This window comes from Hirundo rustica, chromosome 6 (genome assembly GCF_015227805.2).
Source record: "Hirundo rustica isolate bHirRus1 chromosome 6, bHirRus1.pri.v3, whole genome shotgun sequence".
NCBI lineage: Eukaryota > Metazoa > Chordata > Aves > Passeriformes > Hirundinidae > Hirundo > Hirundo rustica.
Window position 1 is genome coordinate 44,269,579 of NC_053455.1, and position 21,341 is coordinate 44,290,919.

The window sequence follows — 21,341 nt, forward strand, 5'->3', positions numbered from 1 at the left end:
GACCTTCTCCAAGCTCTCAAGAAGAGGAGACAGAGATTTTTCCCTTAGTTTCTTCTCCTGCTTCTCCAAACAACTCTGATACTCCATCTTGTGAAATAGGCTTATCTAATAGAACTATCATATTGCATATAATAACAAGAAGCAACTCAAACCACTCTTAGTTTTCAAACTTTTAGTATTTCCTCAGCTTGTTTCACACCAAATATATCCACCATCATCAGGTGATGCTAGCTGACTTAAAATGAACAAAGTTACCTTCTTCAGCTACTTCCAAGGAAAAGACCCCCAAAAATTTTTAAGGAAGACAAAGAGAAAGAAAGTATGTGTGGGCAAGTGACAAGTGTAACTGAAGCAAGGAGGAGCAGTGCTTATTGTTTGATAAAAGTCACCATATGTTGTGTGGCTTCATTACTCAATTCTTGTATGTGCTTATTTGAGGATTTGAGCGGCTGTTGACTTCATTTCATACTGCTGCCAATTCACAACTTGGTTGATTTGATTTGAGCTGTATCCCTAACCAAGGATTGCATTTTGCTCATTTTCAGTCCCTTTAGTTATGAAGGGGAAAAAAAGTAGTCTGCTTTAGAAGTATTTTTTAATGATTTTTGTGTGTATGGTTACTTCATTTGCAGTAAAGACTAACAAGAAAACACAACCTAGAGCCTTACAGCCAAGGTCCCAGACGAGCAACCCACCCACTGGCTACACAGATGGGCAGCTATCACATTCTGCTGCTCCATGATTCACAAGCTGCGGGGACATTTACTGGCTACAAGGTAATTCTCTTGAAGATTACTAGGAGTGTAAGGAAGGGGCTTGGTGTACCACAAAGGCCAGCTTTCTGCAACGACAGATAAACATATCTTGTAATCCGCCCTCATACACTTCCCATGTAAACTTACTAATACGTAGCTTTCAAAATTGCCAGTATTCTCTCTTGGGAGTTATGTACTCTTACCTATAAACCATGGAGTAAGATAATTGCTTTTCTGTAAGTGTTTTAGAAAATTTACATGAATAGATGACACCTAAAGCTGTTGCTCAAATCTAGGCATTTTTCTTCAACAGCCTTAATGTCAGACAAATACTAATGGAGCTGTGTAGCATCAGTTCCACTTTTGCCCTTGCTCTTTGTGACAGCCCGTGCCTGATGGACAGAGACATCCATGGTCTAAGCAATGTCCACCATGTGAGCACAGGTAGGGCTGCACTTTAACAGAGGGAGTAGAAGAGTGTGATTGTGTTTATCAGATTGCCACACAAGTCCATATGGTTTAGTGTGATATGCGGAAGGTGCTGAAAGTGATAATGCATCCTCTGTTAATCTGGGCCATCCAACATTTGTGTGTTCAAACTTTGACTATGAAGAAGAAACCTTGATAATTTTTTTTCTGTTTTCCAGAAAGGGAAGCAGGCTACAAAGGTTATAGGGAAATTCTCTTCTTTCTTCTCAGTATCAAAGCCAACTGCCATGTTGCAGATGTTACCAATGTCAAAAAATATTAGTTATTAATGAATAACATCTCCATCCTTAATGTGATGCCCTTTTACAAGGGCACAGAGCAGTGCAGTAGTGATATAAGATGGCAGAACAAAATTACTGGGAATTACAGGGAAAAGCTGGTGAAGAAAACTGTATCTGGACAAGTCGCAATATACACTGGGAGAGCATTTACTCTTGAGATTTTTGTTTTCTGAATTTCAGATCAAGATGCAGAAAAGGCATTAAACATGACTATCTTTCATTTGAGCGTGTGTGTCTGTGCACACGTGGCACACCTGGAAGTAGAGAACATGCAAATAAGAAATCCTGTCACGATACACAGAAGAGCAGGCAAGAAACAGAGGTACAGCCCCGGCAGCCCAGTGTGTGCTGTTGTGCTCTTTGCTCACCAGCTGCTTTTGAGCAAATGCAGGAGGCTGTAAGGGCTACATACCAAACAGACCACACACGGCTCAGGGAACGGTGCACAAGGCATGGCCGTGGTTACTCATGGTTGCTCAGCTGTGGGAAGAAAGAAGTCAGGGGAAAGTCTTCTGTCTGGGAGGTGTTGACAGGCAAAGATGAAGGAGCAAAGCAATGCAGAAATTGCTGTAGAATACACACACACACACATACAGGGAATAAAAAAGAGGAATAAGAGAGAAAAAGAAAGATATTACTACGGATGCAAAACGTTGGGAAAATTTCCATCCAGGTTCAAAAGTGAAAATATATCTCGTCTCACTTGCCCTCTCCCCTCTCCACATTTATTCACAGGACCTGTTTGAGCAGCAGTAGCGATGTGGATCTGATACAGTCACACAGCCAACTCAGCTGAAATACCGCTCACCACCAAAGGGGAGCTGCAGCAGCGCAGAGCTCAACGAGGCTCACAACTCTTGCAAAATGAATTTCAAAAACAGATTAATTTTTTCCCTTAAGGCAGCAGGGATACAGTCTGTTCCAGATTTCTGATCATAACACTCACCTGAAGGACAAAAGCATCTGAGCAACAGAACCTTAAACGGTATCAACAACAATTAATTTCCAGATCCCAGAAACAATAGAAGGCAGAGTTTTTAAATAAAAAGCTTGAAGATGACACTGGTAGAGGCAGGGAGATTTATGACCTGGTTTCTGTCTTCCAGAGGAACCAAGCATCTGCACCACCTGCTAAAGCTAGTGGGATTCATGGGTGCCCAGCACCTGTGAAAACTAGGCCATATTTGTCTTGTCTGCTTTGCAGATGGGGAAGAAGCCACAGAAATACACTTTTTACTGGAAAATCAAATTTTTTTTTTTTTTTTTTTTTTTTTTTTTTTTTTTTTTTTTTTTTTTGGTGGGAGCTGTCAGTTGACTGATGTATTATTTCTCCCTCTGGTGATATTCCCACAAGATCCAGAACAGAGGCATGGGAAGGGTTTACTCTGTGTTCTTTAGGGTTGCCAATGCCTCTTGAAATCTGACAGCTGTCCATGTGACAGCATGTATGTACCACACAGCTCTTGGGCTTCCAGGAAGCAGGGTTTATCTTGGCAGCACCCTCCTTTCACCCCTGCTTCAATCCCACCCAGCAGAGATGTTAGTTTTGCCTCTGGGGTCCTCATAATTCCCTGTTGCCCACCTTGGTCTTTCAGAATGACCTGATATCTTTAAGTTGTGAGCAGCACCACGGCTCTCCCACCCCGGGCGTGGCAGAAGTCCACAGGCAGTCCCCACATCCCAGAAAGGCTGTGAAAGCCATGGGAGAACTACAAAGGCCAGGTAGGAGGTGGGAGCAGGGAGGTTCCTCAGTGGATGAAACCTCGGGGTGTGCACTTGAAATCCCATCAGTGACATCACTCTATTCCAGCTCTGAGTAGAGCCACTGCATTGCCAAAGCTTATTCATTTGAGGAGCTTTGGTTTTTATGGGTCGGAGCTTGACAGAACAGATCTTCCAAGGGTGCTGGATACACCCTGCTCCCCAGACCCTGCCCGCCCCAAGGCAGTTCCCTCTGACACTGGTGGTGGTGCTTGACAGGGTTTTACACTAACACAGGCTGGGAAAACCCCAGAACGTGTCTTTACACCAAAGGGGTCAGCAGGTTTCCAGGCTGGCCCCAGGGTGCCCTGGCCTGGACAGGAGCTCGGGGTGGGGAGTCCCAGGTTGAACGGGGTGCTCTGGGATCCTGCTGCTGCCCCAGCAATGCCCCAGGTTCAACACCCAGAGCCTTCCACCTTTCAAGAAGGATGGTAAGTTCATCCTGCCTGTCTGAAAATGCTGTTTATATGAAAAAAGGTTTTCCATGGAGCTCAAGTGATTTGCCAGTGGCCATGACCTATCTTTATGCCTACGAAAACCAGCCAGCAATAAAGACACATGCTGGAAACCTGCTGGCATGGTGTCTCCCCGAAAGAATATATTTTCTCGGGTAGCATGAGGGCTTTTGCTTACAATGTATTTAATATACTTTACTGCTGGCAAGAGTATCCAAAAAAAAAAAAAAAAAAAAAAAAAAAAAAAAAAAAGGAGAGGAAATTAATCTCATGATTTACTTTATCTCCAAAAAGACTAAGACACCAGTTACTGCTGTTAGGAGAGGGGCACAATATTTGTATGCGTACGTATTGTGTATATGCACAATATCTGAGTGTAGTGCTGGATCAAGAGGCTACTCATGACCATAAAATGAGTGGCACATTTTTCTTTTGGGCCCCAGCATGTGATAAGTGTGGCTGTCAAACCCCTGACAGAAAAGCCACAAAAGACACCCTGAACTCGACAGACACTGGGCAGGAGGTGCTTGCCAGCCTACCTCTTCCCACACACTCAGCTGCCTGCCGGTGGATTTGTGGCTTCGGAATTTCATCCCTCAGCCCAGCAACACTACTTAGAACTAAGTAGAATGTCATTGCAATTCCCACCTGAAAAAAGTCTCTATGACATATTTTCTCCTATCTCACCTCTTCTTAAAGTGGAAAAGAAATTAATAGGAGCACAGGTACACAAGAAAGGGCAGACATGTGAGCCTGATGCCTCTGACTGTCTCACTGCGCCAGGCTTGCCTCTTTGCCCCACATTGTGGCTCCTGACCAAGTTGGCTGTGGCCCTCATTATATTCCAGAGTACACAGAGGTTTAATGAATATGGTGGCTTGCTGCTCCTCATCCCTTCCCTGCTATTTGGGTTCACACTCCATTAACTGAGAAATGCTTTTCCTTGGGGGATCATACTTCTTCCTCCTTTCACCTCAGCTCTCAGCTGCCTGGCCCTGGGAAAAAACAAAGTGATTATAGCCTGGATCAGCAACTAGGGCAGGAAATCAGTATAAGAGATGAGATGCCATCAAGACTGGTGACTAATGACGGCAACTTCAGAAATGGAAGAAGTCCCACTGTAGCAGAGGGAGCTGGTGTCCATCAGAGCAGCACCCTGAGAGTGTCAGTACAGCCACCCTCTCCTGGCCTTGCTACCTTCACCTCCCAGCTCTCCCAGCGCTTTTAGCATCTCTTCATGGCTGTACCTCCCTCAGGAGGAACAGCAGCATCCATCACTTTTCTTCCCTGTTTTCAGTCAAGCAGACAGCTGGTTCTTCTTTCTGGGAGGGGCTTTGCTACTTTTCCTGCCTCCCAATAAGGATCCATCAGAGTGCATCAGCAGACCTCATATGTCAGTTGCTTCTTCAGCCCTGGAGGAGTCCATAGTACTGTGAGGTTTTGATTGGAGAGGGTAAGTCCTCAGCTACACTTTCTGCCTTGACCCTTTCTCAGAGTCTTACCAGCGAAACTGATGAGGAAGCAACAATGTGGGGGGCAATGTGGGGAACACTGTCCTCTGTGGCTTACACAGGGCAGGCTCTCAAGGGTTCCTTGTCTCCCCTGCCACAAGCCTGTGTGCAGTGGGGACCCAGCCTCTCCAGCGTCACCAGCAAAGAGGTCACAGTGGACTCGGGGAAACCACCGAGGCCGTGTCTAGGACCGAGGTGTGAGGATTAAACACTTAACACTTCCCAGATGCTGCATGCCCAAGCTGATGCAGCTAAGCTGGCCAGACCCAGCAGTGAGCAGCAAGAGTGGGCCCAGTCACCTGCAGCGAGCTTGGAACCCTGGAGTACTGATCCATCCCCCGGAGCTGGAAAACTGACATGGGGAGTAGAATAAATCCCCTGTGTCACAGTTTAGGAGTGGTGCACCCAATTTAGTGCTCCCATTAAAAAGGAAACCATGAGCTGCTCCTCCCTACTCCCCTCTTGTGGGCAACACCAGACAGAGATCACAGGCTGAGATAAGAACAATTTACTGGAAAGAACAACGAGATTAAAAGAACAAACTAACAGCAGTGATTGTCCCCCTGTACTTCCCTGTACTGATGAGGACACAGCTCAGGTCCTGTGTCCAGTTCTCAGCCCCTCACTACAGGAAAGACATTGAGGTGCTGGAATGTGTCCAGAGAAGGGTGATGGAACTGCTGAAGGGTCTGGAGCACAAGCCTTGTGAGGAGCTGAGGGGAGCTGGGGGTGTTCAGCCTGGGGAAAAGGAAGTTCAGGGGAGACCTTATCACTCTCTTCAATGATCTGAAAGGAGGCTGTACTACTCAGGTGGGGGCTGGCCTCTTCTCCTAGGCAACAAGAGACGGCACAAGAGCAAGTGGCCTCGAATTGCTCCAGGACAGGTTTAGATTGGATATTAGGAAAAGTCTCTTCACTGTAAGGGTGATCAGGCATTGGACAGGCTGTCCAGGGAAGTGGTTGACTCACCATACCCAGAAGTGTTCAAAAAATGTATGGACGTGGCACTTGGGGACACAGTTTACTGGTGAATGTGGCAGTTCTGAGTTAACAGCTGGAGCAGATGATCTTAGCGGTCTTCCCCAACCTTAACTACCCTATGACTCTAAGACCCAGGCATGGGGTAATTCTGCTGCTTCCCCACAGCCTGCCCCTGCATAAGGCTGCACCACCTATCTCCTTGCCAGTGGAGGCAGAGGATTTATTTCATATTTATTTTATTTTTACAGTGGCTGATGCTTCATGCCTCAGTTTCCCTACTTAGAAATACACAGGATTAGAGATACACAGGATTTTTGTGCCTCCTGTGGGATGTTTTGCCTCTTTGTTGCATGGCTCTCAGGGATAGGAACCATCTGTCGGCATGTCTCTCCAGGGCCACACACAGTGCTGCCCCACAGGACCTGGCTGCTAATATTAAACAGGGCTTTGGAGCCAGTTCAGACTATAAACTCATGTTAGCACCAAGGCAAGACTGCACACAGCAGATAGAGCTGCGGCAGCCCTGGGTGTTCACCCTCGCCCTCCTGGCCATGGCACTCCCTGGGTGTGTGAGCAGGCGGCTCTGGCAGCTCCCCAGCCCTGCCTGAACCACATCAGCATCCCCTGCCTCACCCTCTGCCACAAGGAGTATGGGCTGCTCCTTCCTACGCCCCAACTAGGCTGCTTTGCCTTCACCCCCTCGTTCTTTGCTGAAACCCCTCTGGCACAAGGAAGTGGACCTGCTCTAAAGACACTGCCTTTTCTAAAGCTGGGAGACAAAGCCTTTACTTGCGATACACCTCAACAGGGAGGAATCAATCCTTTTCAATTTCTTTGGATTTGCACATCAGGGAGCTTGTTTCTTTTCTCTCCCCTCAAACACATCGTGGGTGGTTTCCCTGCATCAAGCTGGGGAAGGGAGGAAGGCTCTTATTTATTTACCTCCCAATGGAAACATCCCAGCTGGTATTAGTTAACAATGAGATTTTGTGGCGGGAGATGATATTCTGAGGGGAAGCTCTCTCCCAATGGCCTGAGTTGGGGCATCTGCACACTGAGGGTGTTTACCCTTCCCAGTGCTGCTGAACAGAGAGTAGCAAGGAGATGTCATGACTCCTCACGGTCTCTTTGTGTATGGTACAGAGAGAAATATTTTTACCTGCAGCTGTGACATTTGGCTGTACAGAAAAGACAGAGCCACCCACTGCACACAAGGTCTGCTCAGTGCTGTGGCTCTTTTAAAGCTGGGCTGGGTTTTGTTTGTTTGTTTGTTTGTTTAACCTCACTCAGAGCACTGCAGCACCATAAGGGGCTTGAAGCACAATACACAAACGTGGACTTTTCCAAAATACAAGGGAATGTCAAGTTTTAAACATCAATATTTGCATTTAAACCCTGATAGATCCACGCTGAAAAGTCTGAGATCTCTTTTCCTATGTACTGCTGGGAGGTGCCCCAGTGCTGCAGAAGGAAAAGGTGACCACAGCCAGGTGTTTTTCACCACACATTGCAACATGGTAATGATCAAATAGCAGAGTGGGCTACATCCTTATAAATCCATGCAGTCTAATCCCAACTCTAGCAAGCCACATTCCTGTGTTTCTTTGAACTTGATTTTGTTTCCGTTGTGCCCTGTCAGGAGCATTTCCCATTCAGAGGAGGTCAAATACAACCTTTTCAAGTCCCAGCCCACAGAGGATTAAATACTTGGCAACTCTGGCAACAGCAGGAGATGGGCATACATGTGTTCCCAGGCAGAATCCCAATCCTGTTCTCTCCAGCTTCAGCTGGGTGTTTCAGCCTGGTTTAGGCACTCAGCTAGCTGCTAAGACCCTGAATTCCTGTCTTGGAGCCAAAACACATCACCTCATCTACCTGGACTGCCTCCCTGAAACCAGGTTTCTTTCTCAGTGAGACAATGGAAGAGAACTATTCATAGGTAGGCAGCATCTTAAAGAGAAAACAGAGAAAGAAAACCATCCTTCAAACCAGTTTTTGGACTACAACCACAAAGGATAAGGGTAGCAGCTCTGAACATAACATCTTTATTCCTCCAGAAATGCATGGTCTGATCCAAAAGAGAGGACACAGCCTCAGCAACTGCACTGAAATGCGCCGCAGTTCGCTGCTTGCAGCATTTGTCTTACAGGTGAGCAGGTCAGCCCCTCTGAAGCAGTAGAGGATGCTCATTGTCCCAAGAAAGAGACTAACAGTCTAATAGATAGAAAATTCTAATTAGGTAGAAAAGAGAAGTGGCAGCAGCAGCACATGTTCCTGTGCACGGCGGGTGCTGCACACCTACCCACGCAGCACAGGGCTCGCACGACAGCTCCGTTCACTGAGCAGCTCAGGACTCCGCTGGTTGGGATATAGCCATCTGCAAATACTTTGCTGTTTAAAAAGCCTCCCAGCTGAAATGTAAAGCCTGTGTTAGGCAGCCCAGGAGCGTGGCAGACGCTGAGCACTGATGTTAAAGACCAAAGGTTTTCTTTCAGACACTTGGCATCACCGTGTCGCTTTGTTTGCCTGTCCAAACACCATTTCAACTTTCCAAGAGTAACTATTTAATATTACCTCAACCCACCCCTCTCTCAGGCCCACCTCTTTCTTTGCTTTGTAGGAGCAATTATTAAACTTTTGTTTAGTCTGTGGAAAAGCTGAAACACTGTGAATTTATTTGCCAAGGAGACATGCATGCTGTGTATCGTGGCTTTTGTTGAATTGCAGCTCTGACAGAGGCTGCCTTTGGAGAACTTCCAGAGGTGCCTGGCATTGTTTGGGTGCAGTGTGAATGTGCTTTGGAGAGCAGATCCCAAACAAAAGCAGGAGCCCAGTCAGGCTCCCTTTCTTCTCTCCACCATCGATTGTACTAAAGCATATTACAATTTAACCCCTCTAGCAGCAGGTGAAGTTACATTTAATAAAGAATTTGAGAGCTGCACCCATTTGACTGCAACAAGAAGTAGCTCTTACACAGGCACAGTGCTACAGGTACATTCAAAACTAAACACCTGTAGGACAGAAGTGCTTATGCATTAGGTGACTGGACACCGAAAGGAAAGGTGAAGAGCTGAATCCCCTTCCCTTGGCTACAGATTCAGGCCGAAGAACAGAAGCCCTCCTGTGGTTTGAGGACTAATTAAGGTACTTGTGAACCAGCAATTAAAGGAGATGGGAGCTGTGTGAGAAGGGACGCATCTTTGAGATGTTCTGTTTCTTTGAGGGGTTTTTTCTGCCTTTGAAAACATAATTTTGTTGGCTCTAATCTTGTGTCAGCTTGCATTTAATTCCTCTCATGTGAAAGCAAACCACAGAACAACTGATGCAAAGTCGCCTCACAGGGCTGTCTCCATGTGCTGGTGCGCCGGCCCACTAGAGGCGGCGCGCAGCATTCACAGATGCTGCGCTGGGACCGCTCTGCGCTCCGCTGTGGTTTCTTTTTTCTCCGGCCGCCCGAGGGGAAGAAGCATGTTTCTCATCCTTCTTGGCTGTAATAGAAGTGGAGGCAAGCGTGACTCCTCTGCCTGGCATTGCTCTCCCTCTGTGCTCAGCCCTCTGCCTGCCTCACGAACAGCAGATGTGAGTGCGGGGAGCCTGTGCCGGGCTGCGCTGGAGGCACCAGAGACACAAAGCGGGGATCGACTGCTGCAGCCGATGATTTCTGCGACCTGTCAGCCATTAGGGAGGTAAATCGTGCAGGCAAGTTTTAAACAAAACTCCGGCTTTGAGGTGATTCAGAACACTATCTGCAGCTCTGCCAAGTTAAAATTACAATGTTCATCAGCTCTCAGGCTTCAGGACTTTCAAGTCATCCACAGGCTGGAGGGAGGACAAATGTCTCTTTAAGGAAGGTGCATTTTCCTTCAAAGCAGCTGGAGCTGCAGGTCCTGCTGGCAGGATGGTGCCCCAGCTGACCCATTGGTCTGCTCGGGACAGAAGCTGGCCTTTGATGAGCTGTGAAGCAAAACCATCCCTGTCTCCTGCTGTACAGTAGGGGCTGATGCCAGAGGAAGTGAAGTTCCCGGCATGTCTGTGATCTCCCAGTACGGCTCCTCGTGGCAGGCTGATCATTGTGCCTGAGCCTCATCTCCTCTCTTCCTCTCCCCCTCTGGCACACCAAGCACAAACAGGGCTCAGACGTGATGCTGCTTTTGGGTTAAGAGTTGTCTTGTCCATTTTTGGCATCTTTTCACATCACTACATTTCTCTGTCAGCCCGTGCTCACCTCTCTCATTGGTAAACATTTCACAGCTTCAGAAACCCAACCATCTTCTTGCTCACTGCACACATGCAGAAGTCACCAGAAACTGCAACTACACAAATATCACAAAATATCTGTGCCCCCTCCTGCCAGTTTGATTTACAGGAGGTGCTGTGTGAAGTGTCACCATCCAGCAGTGCTTGCTGACCAGCAATGGCAAATGGGACGCTGCATGTACACACAGCTGCTCCAATTGCTTCCTTCCTTTGGGTCTCCCTTTATGTATAAAGTCTATAGAGGTATCAAATGATAGCTAGAACCTTACATTTGTATCATTAAATCAATTTCTACTGAATGCTTTCTAAGGAAGGAGGAAATAAGGAATGCTTTACATCCTTAAACCTCTTTGTTTTGCCAGAAGAATTCATTATTTAAGGCTTAGTGAAAGAAGGGGGTGAAGGCTGTCAGCCAGGGGAGCCCTCTTGGCTAACATTCAGCTTCCAGTGCTTAAAGAGGTTTGATGTGGCCATCGGGAGAGTGTCACTTCCTATTGTGGTCATAGCCAAAGCCGGGCAAAAAGGGAGGGAGGGAGAGGAGGGGAGGCAGACTGTGCCTGGGAGCTGGAGGGGTGCACACAGGCTCGAGTGAGTGCTGCAGCAATGCAAATTCAGGATCCAGAGCCTCACCCAAGGCCACTGAGCTCATGGTGAGCTCACATGCCATCAGCACCAGTGGGGATGCTTCAGCTGCACTAGGGAGTGAGAACCCCTCTTCCATTGCTATAGAAATGACAGTATGAAGTAAGTCCAACATGCTTCTTCTTTGCATTCCAATAAAACAGATGATAAAGAAGCACAAGGTTGAGACAAACATCTTGCTCAGGCACACTCAGACTGCAAGAGCAAAAGCCAAGTGAGATTGACTGTGATGGGGGCTGGAGTGTTTAAGCCATGTTTAAGGCTTATTGCTGGCTCTGTTCAATAAGTATTTCTCTCTCTTTCTACCTCTGTCACCAAGACTGCCTGCTGGAATACTTCATTTGTTGCATCCTTGAACAGATATATCTTCAATTTTGCACCAGTGTCAAAGCATCAGTTTTGAGTTCAGAGCGAAGTAAGCTGTAAACTGACACCTCTGGACAACCAGCCTGCAGCCAACAGCAGCACACTGGTTCTAAATGCAGAGCCAGAAAACACACACACAGAGGGAAAAACAAAAAAAGAGGCTCAGGATTTGCAAGTTTTGGAAGTAATTTCTAAAATAATTCTGATGTTGCGAAAGCTTCAGTCTGATGGGCCCCTTATACCCATCTGAAATCAGTCCATCTGATTCAACCATTCATTATCTGGGACTTACAAGCCAACCTATTCTTGGTAAAATCTGTGTTATGAAGTAAAAGCTCAATGCAAACTAAGCCAAAGTGGTAGCTATCAGTCTATCAGTGGGATTGAGCTGGCGGTGGTAATGATGTTAATTTGCTTTTAAAAAGAAACAAGGTTATTTTTACCTTCCAAGTCAGAGGAATGGCAAGTGTTAAAAAGGCAGGCATAGTTCTTGAGGATGCCGAAAACACCTACATGCACACATGGGGAATACCTGTGCAGTCAGGCAGGATTACCCAACTGATACTGGTAATTAGTAAGTCAGACACAGATTAAAAAAAAAAAAAAAAAAAAAAAAAAAGTATTACAGCCCTCTCAGAAAAGAAATTAAATATCCGGGTCTCCATCTGCTTAAGAATCCCGGGAATTTTCTAGTCTTTCTTTAGGAAATGCCACGCGATAACTTTATCTGAGAATGGACTGAATAAAATGAGGTAGGATATCAGAATCTGCCCTTTCATCCTGCAATTGGATCTACTGCCTTTTGTCCTGTGTGTAACACTCTTGGCACCAAGAGAGGTCTCCTTGAGGGCAGCGTCTGTCTGTTCCAGCTAACTATAGCACAGGAACTGCAATTATCAACCTTTCCATTCCCCAAATTCCTCTGCTGATCTCCACTGGGATAGTATTATAGCTATTCTTTGTTTGCAAATATACATACTTTACCAGACTAATTAGCTGGGAACTACATTTAAACTGAAGCCACATGACAAAATCTTGAGGGTTTTTTAAAACACTCATGTTATGAAAAAGTGACCTTCTCTCTTGTACGCCTTGGCCACAAATGATTTCAGTTCAACAGATGGATTGAGGGATAAAGGCTAAATGCAAAATCAACTCAAAAACTTACAGAGGGTAACATGGCTTACGGTGATTCCTGAAAAGCCCCTTATGTTCTTGATTTCATTGTTCCACTGATAAAGACACAGAGATTGGTGCTGGAATTAACTCCAGTTAGCTGGAATAACCTTCATGGTTACTAACACCAGCCCTTATTCTAAGAAGTGTTAAAAATATTTTAAAACCTTAAACAAGTAATATACTGTGTTAATTTTTTAGCATCCCATCTGAGATGCTGTTCAGATGGGATTACCATACAACTTGTGTGATTAAGAACTGAGCAAGCATGAGTTTTATTTGGGTAATTTTTGAATTAAGCCTTTAAGTATCTGACTAATTTTGAATTCAATGTGACTTAATCTCATGCTTTACTCTAAGTACCTGCTTAAGCATATGAAGCAGAGCTTAGCCAAGATTGGTTGATCCTTGCCATACACAGAAAGGTACAGACTGCTCAGGGCATCTCCATCTGGTGATGGTTCAGTTCCAAATGTGCAGCAAAACAGAAAAGAAAAAGAAAAGCCTACTGTTAATAATTGACATTTGCTCAAAGGGGTGTTTTCATCCCACACAAAGTCTGCCACATTACATTGCTGTTCCTGAGACTCTTGCTATTTCTGAGACTGACAGGCTGCCAGTTGAAGAGGCCCTCAATCACTCAGGAACAACTAATTGGTGACACTGTCAATTATGTCTGTATTGATCACCTTGCTTTTCAGGTTCATTCAGAGGTAAGCAATAATGATAACACACCATGCTCTCTAGTTATGACAGGACTTGATTTGTGGTCTTTACAGGAATAAATTTGAGTTCAAATCAACCGTCTGAGGAGTTAAATGAGCAAAGAGGCTCATAAGATATGCGGAGACGTGGTGAAAATCTCTGCTGTGTTCCCATTCCATGTATGTGTTGTGGTTTAATCCCAAATGGCAACTCAGCCCCACACAGCTTCTCGCTCACTCCGCTGGTGGGATGGGGGAGAGAATCAGAAGGGTAGAAGTCAGAAAACTTGTGGGTTGAGATAAAGACAGTTCAATAGGCAAAGCAAAAGCCAAGCTCACAAGCAAATCAAACAAGGAATTGCTTCACTACTTCCCATGGGCAAGGGTTCAGCCATCTCCAGGAAAGCAGGGCTCTGTTGTGTGTAATGGTTATTTGGGAAGACAAACACTGTCACTCCAAACATCATCTCCTTCCTCCTTCCTCCCACAGCTTTATGTACTGGGCATGGCCTGCTGTGGCATGGAATATCCTATAGATATCCACTGTCCTTGTTATGTTCCCTCACAGTTCTTGTGTATCTACCCACTGGCAGAGCGTGGGAAACTGAAAAGGTCTTGGCCCTGTATAAGCACTGCTCAGCAATAAAGAAAACATCCCTGTGTTATCAACACTGTTTCCAGCACAAATCCAAACACAGCCCCATGCCATCTACTATGAAGAAAATTAACTCTATCCCACCCAAACCCAGCACAGCATGCTTGCAAGTTTAAGGTTTTTTTTTTTTTTTTTTTTTTAGTGGTAATATTTAAAAGAAATGCTCTTTGTGGCAGAGAGACAAAATCATATGTACCTACATGGGAGACTGCAGTGGTATAATGGAATGGCTAAGATCTGTATGCCTAAACAAAGGGTGTGGTACCATCGGTGGGCCAGAAGCACTGCACACAAACAGTGGCTGAATCATTATTTGTCAAGTAACAAACAGAGGGTATAGATAGTTTAATTTCAAAAGTGACATCACTATTTTTCTTTTAGATTCTCAGCCTTGGTGTTTATACTGTGAGCCTAACAGAGAAGCGAAGTAACCTGGAGAAGTAATCTCTCAGTGGCTGTTCTGCTGAGAGAGCACCGTTGCACAAAGCCCAGGCTTAGAACTCCTGAGGGCAGCAGCCAGATCTGTCCCACACTTGCACAGCTCCAGCACACTGCAGCTGGGGTTAATGAGCCTGTGATAACAGCAATAACCTGTACAATAAAAGCTGATCATTGATCCTGAGATCAGGAGAGCGGGCCACTTGAGGCTGTTACCTGCCTCCTTGGCTTACTCAGTGTTTTGGCAAGAAGTGCAATGTAGGCCAGCTCAAATCAAATCATAATTCAGTCCAAATCTGAATAATGCACAAATCTGAATAATGAAGCAGCACAGTCCAGGAACAAAATGGAAATAGTGTGATTTTCATGCTCAAGAGCTAAGATGGCACTGTGTAGCCTATGGGTACCTGCTCTGGCAATTAGGGGAACTATCAAGGGATTTAAACCAATAAAATGAGGAAACCAAAAACCCTGGCCTTGGTCTGTATAAGTCATTGCACTTTATTTAATGTACTTTCTGCTTTCAGTTTATCAGGTGACCTAGACAGTGTTAAACTGTAAAAAATATTAGAAACTCTCTTAAGAGTACTACCATGCCTCTTAACTGATAGCTGAGTTTTACAGAGTTTTCAGATCATAGCCTTTGGTGTTCCACAAATTTTGATTTTGAGGAAGCTGAAAGGTTTGAACCTGGATTGAAAAACCTAATTTGCTTTGAAATTCATTGTGATATCAGAAAGCTAAGCCTAATGATGAAAAGACATCACATTCCTGCAGATGACAAAAAACCAAACAACCAAACCCACCAAATCCAACAACTTGTGATGCAAACTGGCATTTCAAGGAGAGAGGTGAACATTCTCCCTTAAAAGATTCCCATATAATTTCAGGTTATCCTAGAAACTGAAAGGAGAAACAGAATATAGAAAGTTGTTAAACTCTCCATTATGTGCAAACCAGTTGACCATTGATGTAGGATCACTCCATGACTTCAGAAGGTGGACAGAATGCTTGGCTCTGCACATCAATTGCTGTAAATTAGTAAGTTAGGGGTATACACAAGGTATACAAAATATACCTTGCAAAGCAAACGGGAGAAAGCCTGAATAATTTCCATATGTATAATCATCATTGCAAAATCAGGGCAGAATGTAACATATGCATCCCAGCTGTAACATACATCTGCAATGTAACTCACCCACCTAACATACAGACAGGAAATAAGGTTTTTCCAGTGTCTGAGTATAACAAGATAAAGCTGTTGAGTTTAACCCTATCAACATCAGAGCAAAAAGAACCCAGACAACTGTTCACACGCTTAAGGTATCTTGCTCCATCAGGATCTCAACTGGACTTAGCTGGTGGAGGTTTCTGCCTTTTGGCAGGTCCAGGGCCAGCTTATAACTATAAAATAATCTGTAGTCAAACAGAAGACTGTAAGCCTGCCTACCAGCCACAGCTCAGCACTGCTTGGCCTCACACCTTAAGCAGGGAGCATGATTATTTATTGGGTTTAGTCTTCTCATAAACTAGAGAAAAATTCTCATCAAACACAACAATAATGCTTAATGGATTCTTAAAGGAACACGCAACAAATTATCCTGACAAGTGGTTCTGCTGGCTACACAGAGCTAATCCTTTCAAATAGGTGTGCTGAGCCAAGGATCATAAGCAGATGAAGCTCACAGCTTCTACACTGGCAGACTTCCTGGGCAAGTGAGACATGGCAAGACCTAAGGGGTCCAACTGGTAAATGCTCTCTGGCACAGCACTTGACAAGACAAGATAATGAACCCCATGGGACCACATGTAGAAAGAGAGTTTACAGTGTTTGCAAGTAAGATTTGCACGGCTGTATTCTGGTGATACAATCATCCTTTCCATTTAAAAGCTGATCTGATACCCATAAAGTTATTGAATAAGGCAGGAAGCCAGCCTGGAACCTCCTGGGACTCCTGGGAGATGGAGCAAGGAGAATAAAAGTGACCAATCCAGATACTGCACCTATCCAGAACTTTGCACATGTGGAGTGCTTCCTCTAGCAACCCCTGCTGCGGGATTTAGTAGGTAGGATTGCTCCCTGGCCAGTCACATCGATTATTTTCTTCCCCACCCTCTGCACCAACCTACTGCTGAAAAATAAGGAGAGGTTTTCCTTCTGGCCTGCCCTGGAGGGCTTGTGTCACCAACAGGCACTTCAGCACAGTGTGTGGTTGGGCAGGTGTTTGTTCCTCCACACAGCCCCCCTGTGCTGCCCCCTGAGCAGAAACCGACAGCGATGCAAAGTGACCCACTGCAGGTATGGCTGGGGGACTGGGCCTTTTTGGTTTCCTCTCAGATGGATCACTTCACTTTGCATAATCCTCACCCAGTAAATGTGTTCCTCCTTTCACAAACTGACTTGGAAATTGTAGGACTGTGCTGAGTTATTATACACTAATTTCAGCAGCATCTTTCAGGATATACTAAAATAAATTGTTAACTATACCCCTGGTCTTCAAAGACCAGTTATACCTCATACCATTTATTAATCTCAGCTGCACTGAATTATTAAAATGAAACTCTCAATTACTCCCATCACTAAAAGTACCAGTGTGGCTTTTAGATTCATATTTCTACCCTTTACTGTAATGCATTCTTCATTTTAATTACTGGCACCATATTTTCAAAGGCCAGTGCCTTATCTTTGCAGGGCATTTATCAACCTAAAAAAAAGTTTGACAAGTGCATAAATCATTGGGTGTGACAAGCAGTGAATTCTTGAAGGAGAAAATTGTGGAAAAAAGATCGTGTTATCTAGGTGAACCAAAGACATGTCAAAGTGAAGCAACAGGAGGAAATATCATCCTGCCAGCGTGTGCATTGTGCAAGACATTATTCTGGTGTTCATTACCAGGAGACTGAGTAGATTTTTTTTCTTTGAAGAGAAAAGAGATCTTCTGCAACAAAGGATTTATGGACTGAAAGGATAACAAGAATTCCCAGCTAAAATTCCTAAATAAAGAAATCAAGATCACATCTAATCAAAGCCACAGAACCCACCGAAGTAATAACCCCAGCCCAAAATATCTCTCATTTGTCCAATGGCTCTTAACAATGAAGTACTGCAGTCCTCCTATTGCCATTACCTTTTCTGATTCAAAGAACAGATTTTTGTCATGAAAATCCCATCTTCCGGGTCTCTCAGTGGTCTAGTAGGTAGACACCCACCATACAAATTCTTCTGCACCAGTACACAAGAGCAACAATTAAATTCAGGAATGTTAAAAGAGTCAAAGGTATTTAAAAAAGTAATCTGTGTGGCCCAATCCACTTCAGATGGTCAGGGCAACTAGAAAGCTCCCCTCAGGAATGCAAAGGGTTGGTTGTGACAAGGGGTCGCCTTGCAGCAAGTTTTGGCTGCTTTTCCCTAACCAGAGGACACATTAAAAAAAGAAGACAGAACACACTGTCCAGTGAAACATTGGTGTGTGGAATACGATGTCCTTACCTTGGTTGTTAGCCCGTGCTGAAGCCTCTCATGCTACATTTTCATTTTCGCTCCCCAGGTCAGCGGCCTGTGCTGAAGTCATTCCTCGGCCATGCTGTGTGGACACGCCTGCACACCAGCCGTGACAACTCATAGATTTATGGTATGGGCACTGCCTGGCAGGAAAACTGATCTCAGGTTCTCTAATGTAATACCTGTCAGCTGATGATCAAGAATAATAATCCCCAGCATTCAGGCTGTAGCACATGTGAGGAGACAGAATAATGCCCAGTTCTACACCCTCAGTATTCTAAAGTCAAACGCAGTAATGGGCTTTCTTCCTTGGGGAAAAGCAATGTGTCCAGTTATCATCTTTTTAAATTCACCTCCACCTCATAGAACAAGAGTAATTCTTTTTCTGTCTAGTTTCTTCCTTACATGTGGGCTTCCAATTTCATTACTTGTAAAAATCCCGAGAGCAACAATAACTTCAGAAAATAGAGATAAGGTAGAAAATGCAGGGAAATCTTTGGAGACCGTGCTGGATTTTTTTCTTTACAAGACAAATAATGTATTACATGATGTCTCTCATTCCTCTTCTAACCTTTTTAATAAGAAAAGACAAACACAAGCCCAGTTGCACGCAGACAACATCCGATTGGGTCAACAACTTTTAACCCACAGCATATGTGGTTGTACTAAAGGTGCAATGAAAATAGTTTTCTGGGACTTCTACCACCAGAAGCTTATTCTGGAAGCGATTTATATAAAGGTCCTGTTAGTTTTTCAAACTAATCTAGTGCCAGCTGGACATGTAAGAGTAATCACCCCTGAAGCTTAACCACTATTTCAACCTGCAGAGCAGGAGAAGCACAGGACGAGAAAAACAGCTTTCTCTTTTGCCACTCCCAACAGCTTTAGTTTTGTTCTAGCAGCTACGTCCTGCAGGCATAAGAAGGAATCATAATCTTCTGCCTTTCTGGACTTACTGGATTTCCTCCATCATCTGTGCCCTTCAAGGGTAGGGCTGAAAGATTCAGTAATTCGCCTTACCTGTTGCCTTTTTCATTTAGAATCGGGCAGAGAGAGAGAATTTTGATAAACAGACGCAAACATATTTCCTTGAATTTTTGACCTCCAGCTCTCATCTAGCAGAAAAAACAAGGAGAAAAGAAATAAACCTTGTCCCACATACATGGACAGTTCTCTCTACCCACCAATACAAAAGGCACTACATACATGGAAAGAGAGTCCTCCGGAAAACTGCTTTCCATTTACTGCATCAGGGTCGGCATCAGGGTCACACTGAGGAGCCAGCTACCAGGGCTGCTCTGAACGCTATCAGAAACCCCTTCTTTTGCTGGGTAGATGTGCTTCTTACACACCTAGTACCCTTGGTATGCTCACAAAACTCCTGTGTTTTTCTGTACTGCTCCCGTGTCCAGTCACAGCATTTCTACATGCTTCAGATGAAAGCTTCAGTTTGCTTCTTGTTTTAAAAGGGGACAAGGAAAATCAAAACGCAGCACGCATATGAACAAGAAAAATATCCGCAGATGCAAAGTAGGGTGAATTTTCAAGGACAATCAGTTGATGATTCAATACAGAAAGGTCCCTCTTTGCAATTCATAATGCTATTGAAGAAGGTGAATTTCATTTTTGTTAATGAAAGTGTCTCCATGTTTATATGTACATTAACTACTTCACCCATTTTCAAAAGTCACTGTTGCACCATAGGCGCAGGGGGAGTAGTTCATCTTCCACAAATTGCTTCTGGGACAACAAAACTTGGGACCTTAATGTAATGTGGTTGGTTAACTCTTTTCTGTTTTCAGTTTATATTCCATCATCTCCTAAAGCCCTGTCTTTCACTCTGTGCTGCTGGTGTTAGAGCCCCATGGCAGTTCTCAGAAGTGGTCCTCTACTATTCAGTGCAGTTGGCTTTTGAATGAAACATGAGGTTTTTTAGCACCTCAGGAGGCTGAGCAAGCTTAGCAGCCCAGCCTCAGCCTCACACACAAGGACTGCCCTTTAATTCCACTTAAATAAATTCAGTGTTGTTGGTTTTGCCCCTGCTCAAAAGGAGCTTAGTGAGAAAGTCAAAACAGATCTCAGCCAAAGGGAAAAAATAATAAAGCAAGCCCATAAATTAAGTCAAGCTAGTGTATCCTAGGAACAAGAAAGAGCTCATGCAGATGAGGCAAACCATGCCATGCATAGAAAACAAATCCCCACTGCTGGTCCTCCCTCATGCCATTCCAAAGAAGCAAATCTCTATGCAAAGTGTTTGAGAGCATGCTGGAAATAGAGGGGCCCTGGTAAAATGGTTAAGAAATAAATTCCACTATTTGGTGGCATTTGTTTTAAAGGAGACAAAGTGTCTTTTGTGAAACATTCCCACCAGAAGCCTTACAGAGTTTGAACTGCATCCACAGCCTATACTGGCATTAGGTATGAAGTGAAATCTTTTTGTTTGTCTTTCCTTTTACTATTGAAAGTCCAAACAGATTTTAAAATGTCTGACCAATTAACTAGGAGTGGGCTGCATTTTTCCCAGGATATGAATCAATAGAATTATAATTTAAGAAGATCTATTATCATTTTTATGGTAAAAAGAGTATGACAGAAAGTAAGAGGGTAAGGTGCTTAAACACAGTGAGATGATCCCTAGACTCTTAACAATGAACCCCTGCTCATTCATTGTATGAAGTTATATCAGGTCTGTAGCATTGTCAGCTAACTGGAATTCATTAGGCAAGGATGAGATTTTTAGGAGGAAGTAAGTACCTTCTAAAAATCCCTTTCAGCTCTGAATGGTTTAGAAATCTAGCTAATGTGACATCTTTCATAGCTCACAGCTAATAACCTTCATGTTTATTTTCTTCTGAAACTCTGAGAAGTCGATAAAGACCTATCATACTGCCTTATGCCTTGTGGGAGATGCTGTGGTATTAGAGGGCAAAAGCCAAGTCCAGGCTGATTTGCATATATTACAGGCCAGGAAGAGTTTCAGCAATGGTCCCTGGAAAAAAAGGCAGATCCGTGGAAGTGTGTGATCCTTTTTCTTTTTTCTCTCAGGAAGGTTGGCATGTGAAGTGCAAGATGCCCATGAAGTCTTCCTTGCAGCCAAAATCACTGTCTCGGCAGGGTCCATTAATGGAGGATGCATCATCATCATTGTCTTGCCTTCCTCCTGGGAAAGAGAAATGGAAGGGAAAGGATGAGCTCTGTAAGCAAAACAAAGTAGAGAATGGGAAAGAGCTGAGAGACCAATTAAGCCCTGCACACATGTAGGCTCCCTGCATGGCAGCTGACCTACAAAGGATATTCAGAGTCGACAAAGAGCTGCGCATTGAACTGATAGAGCAACCGGATGCAAAAGCAATGCAGCATCAAGCTGT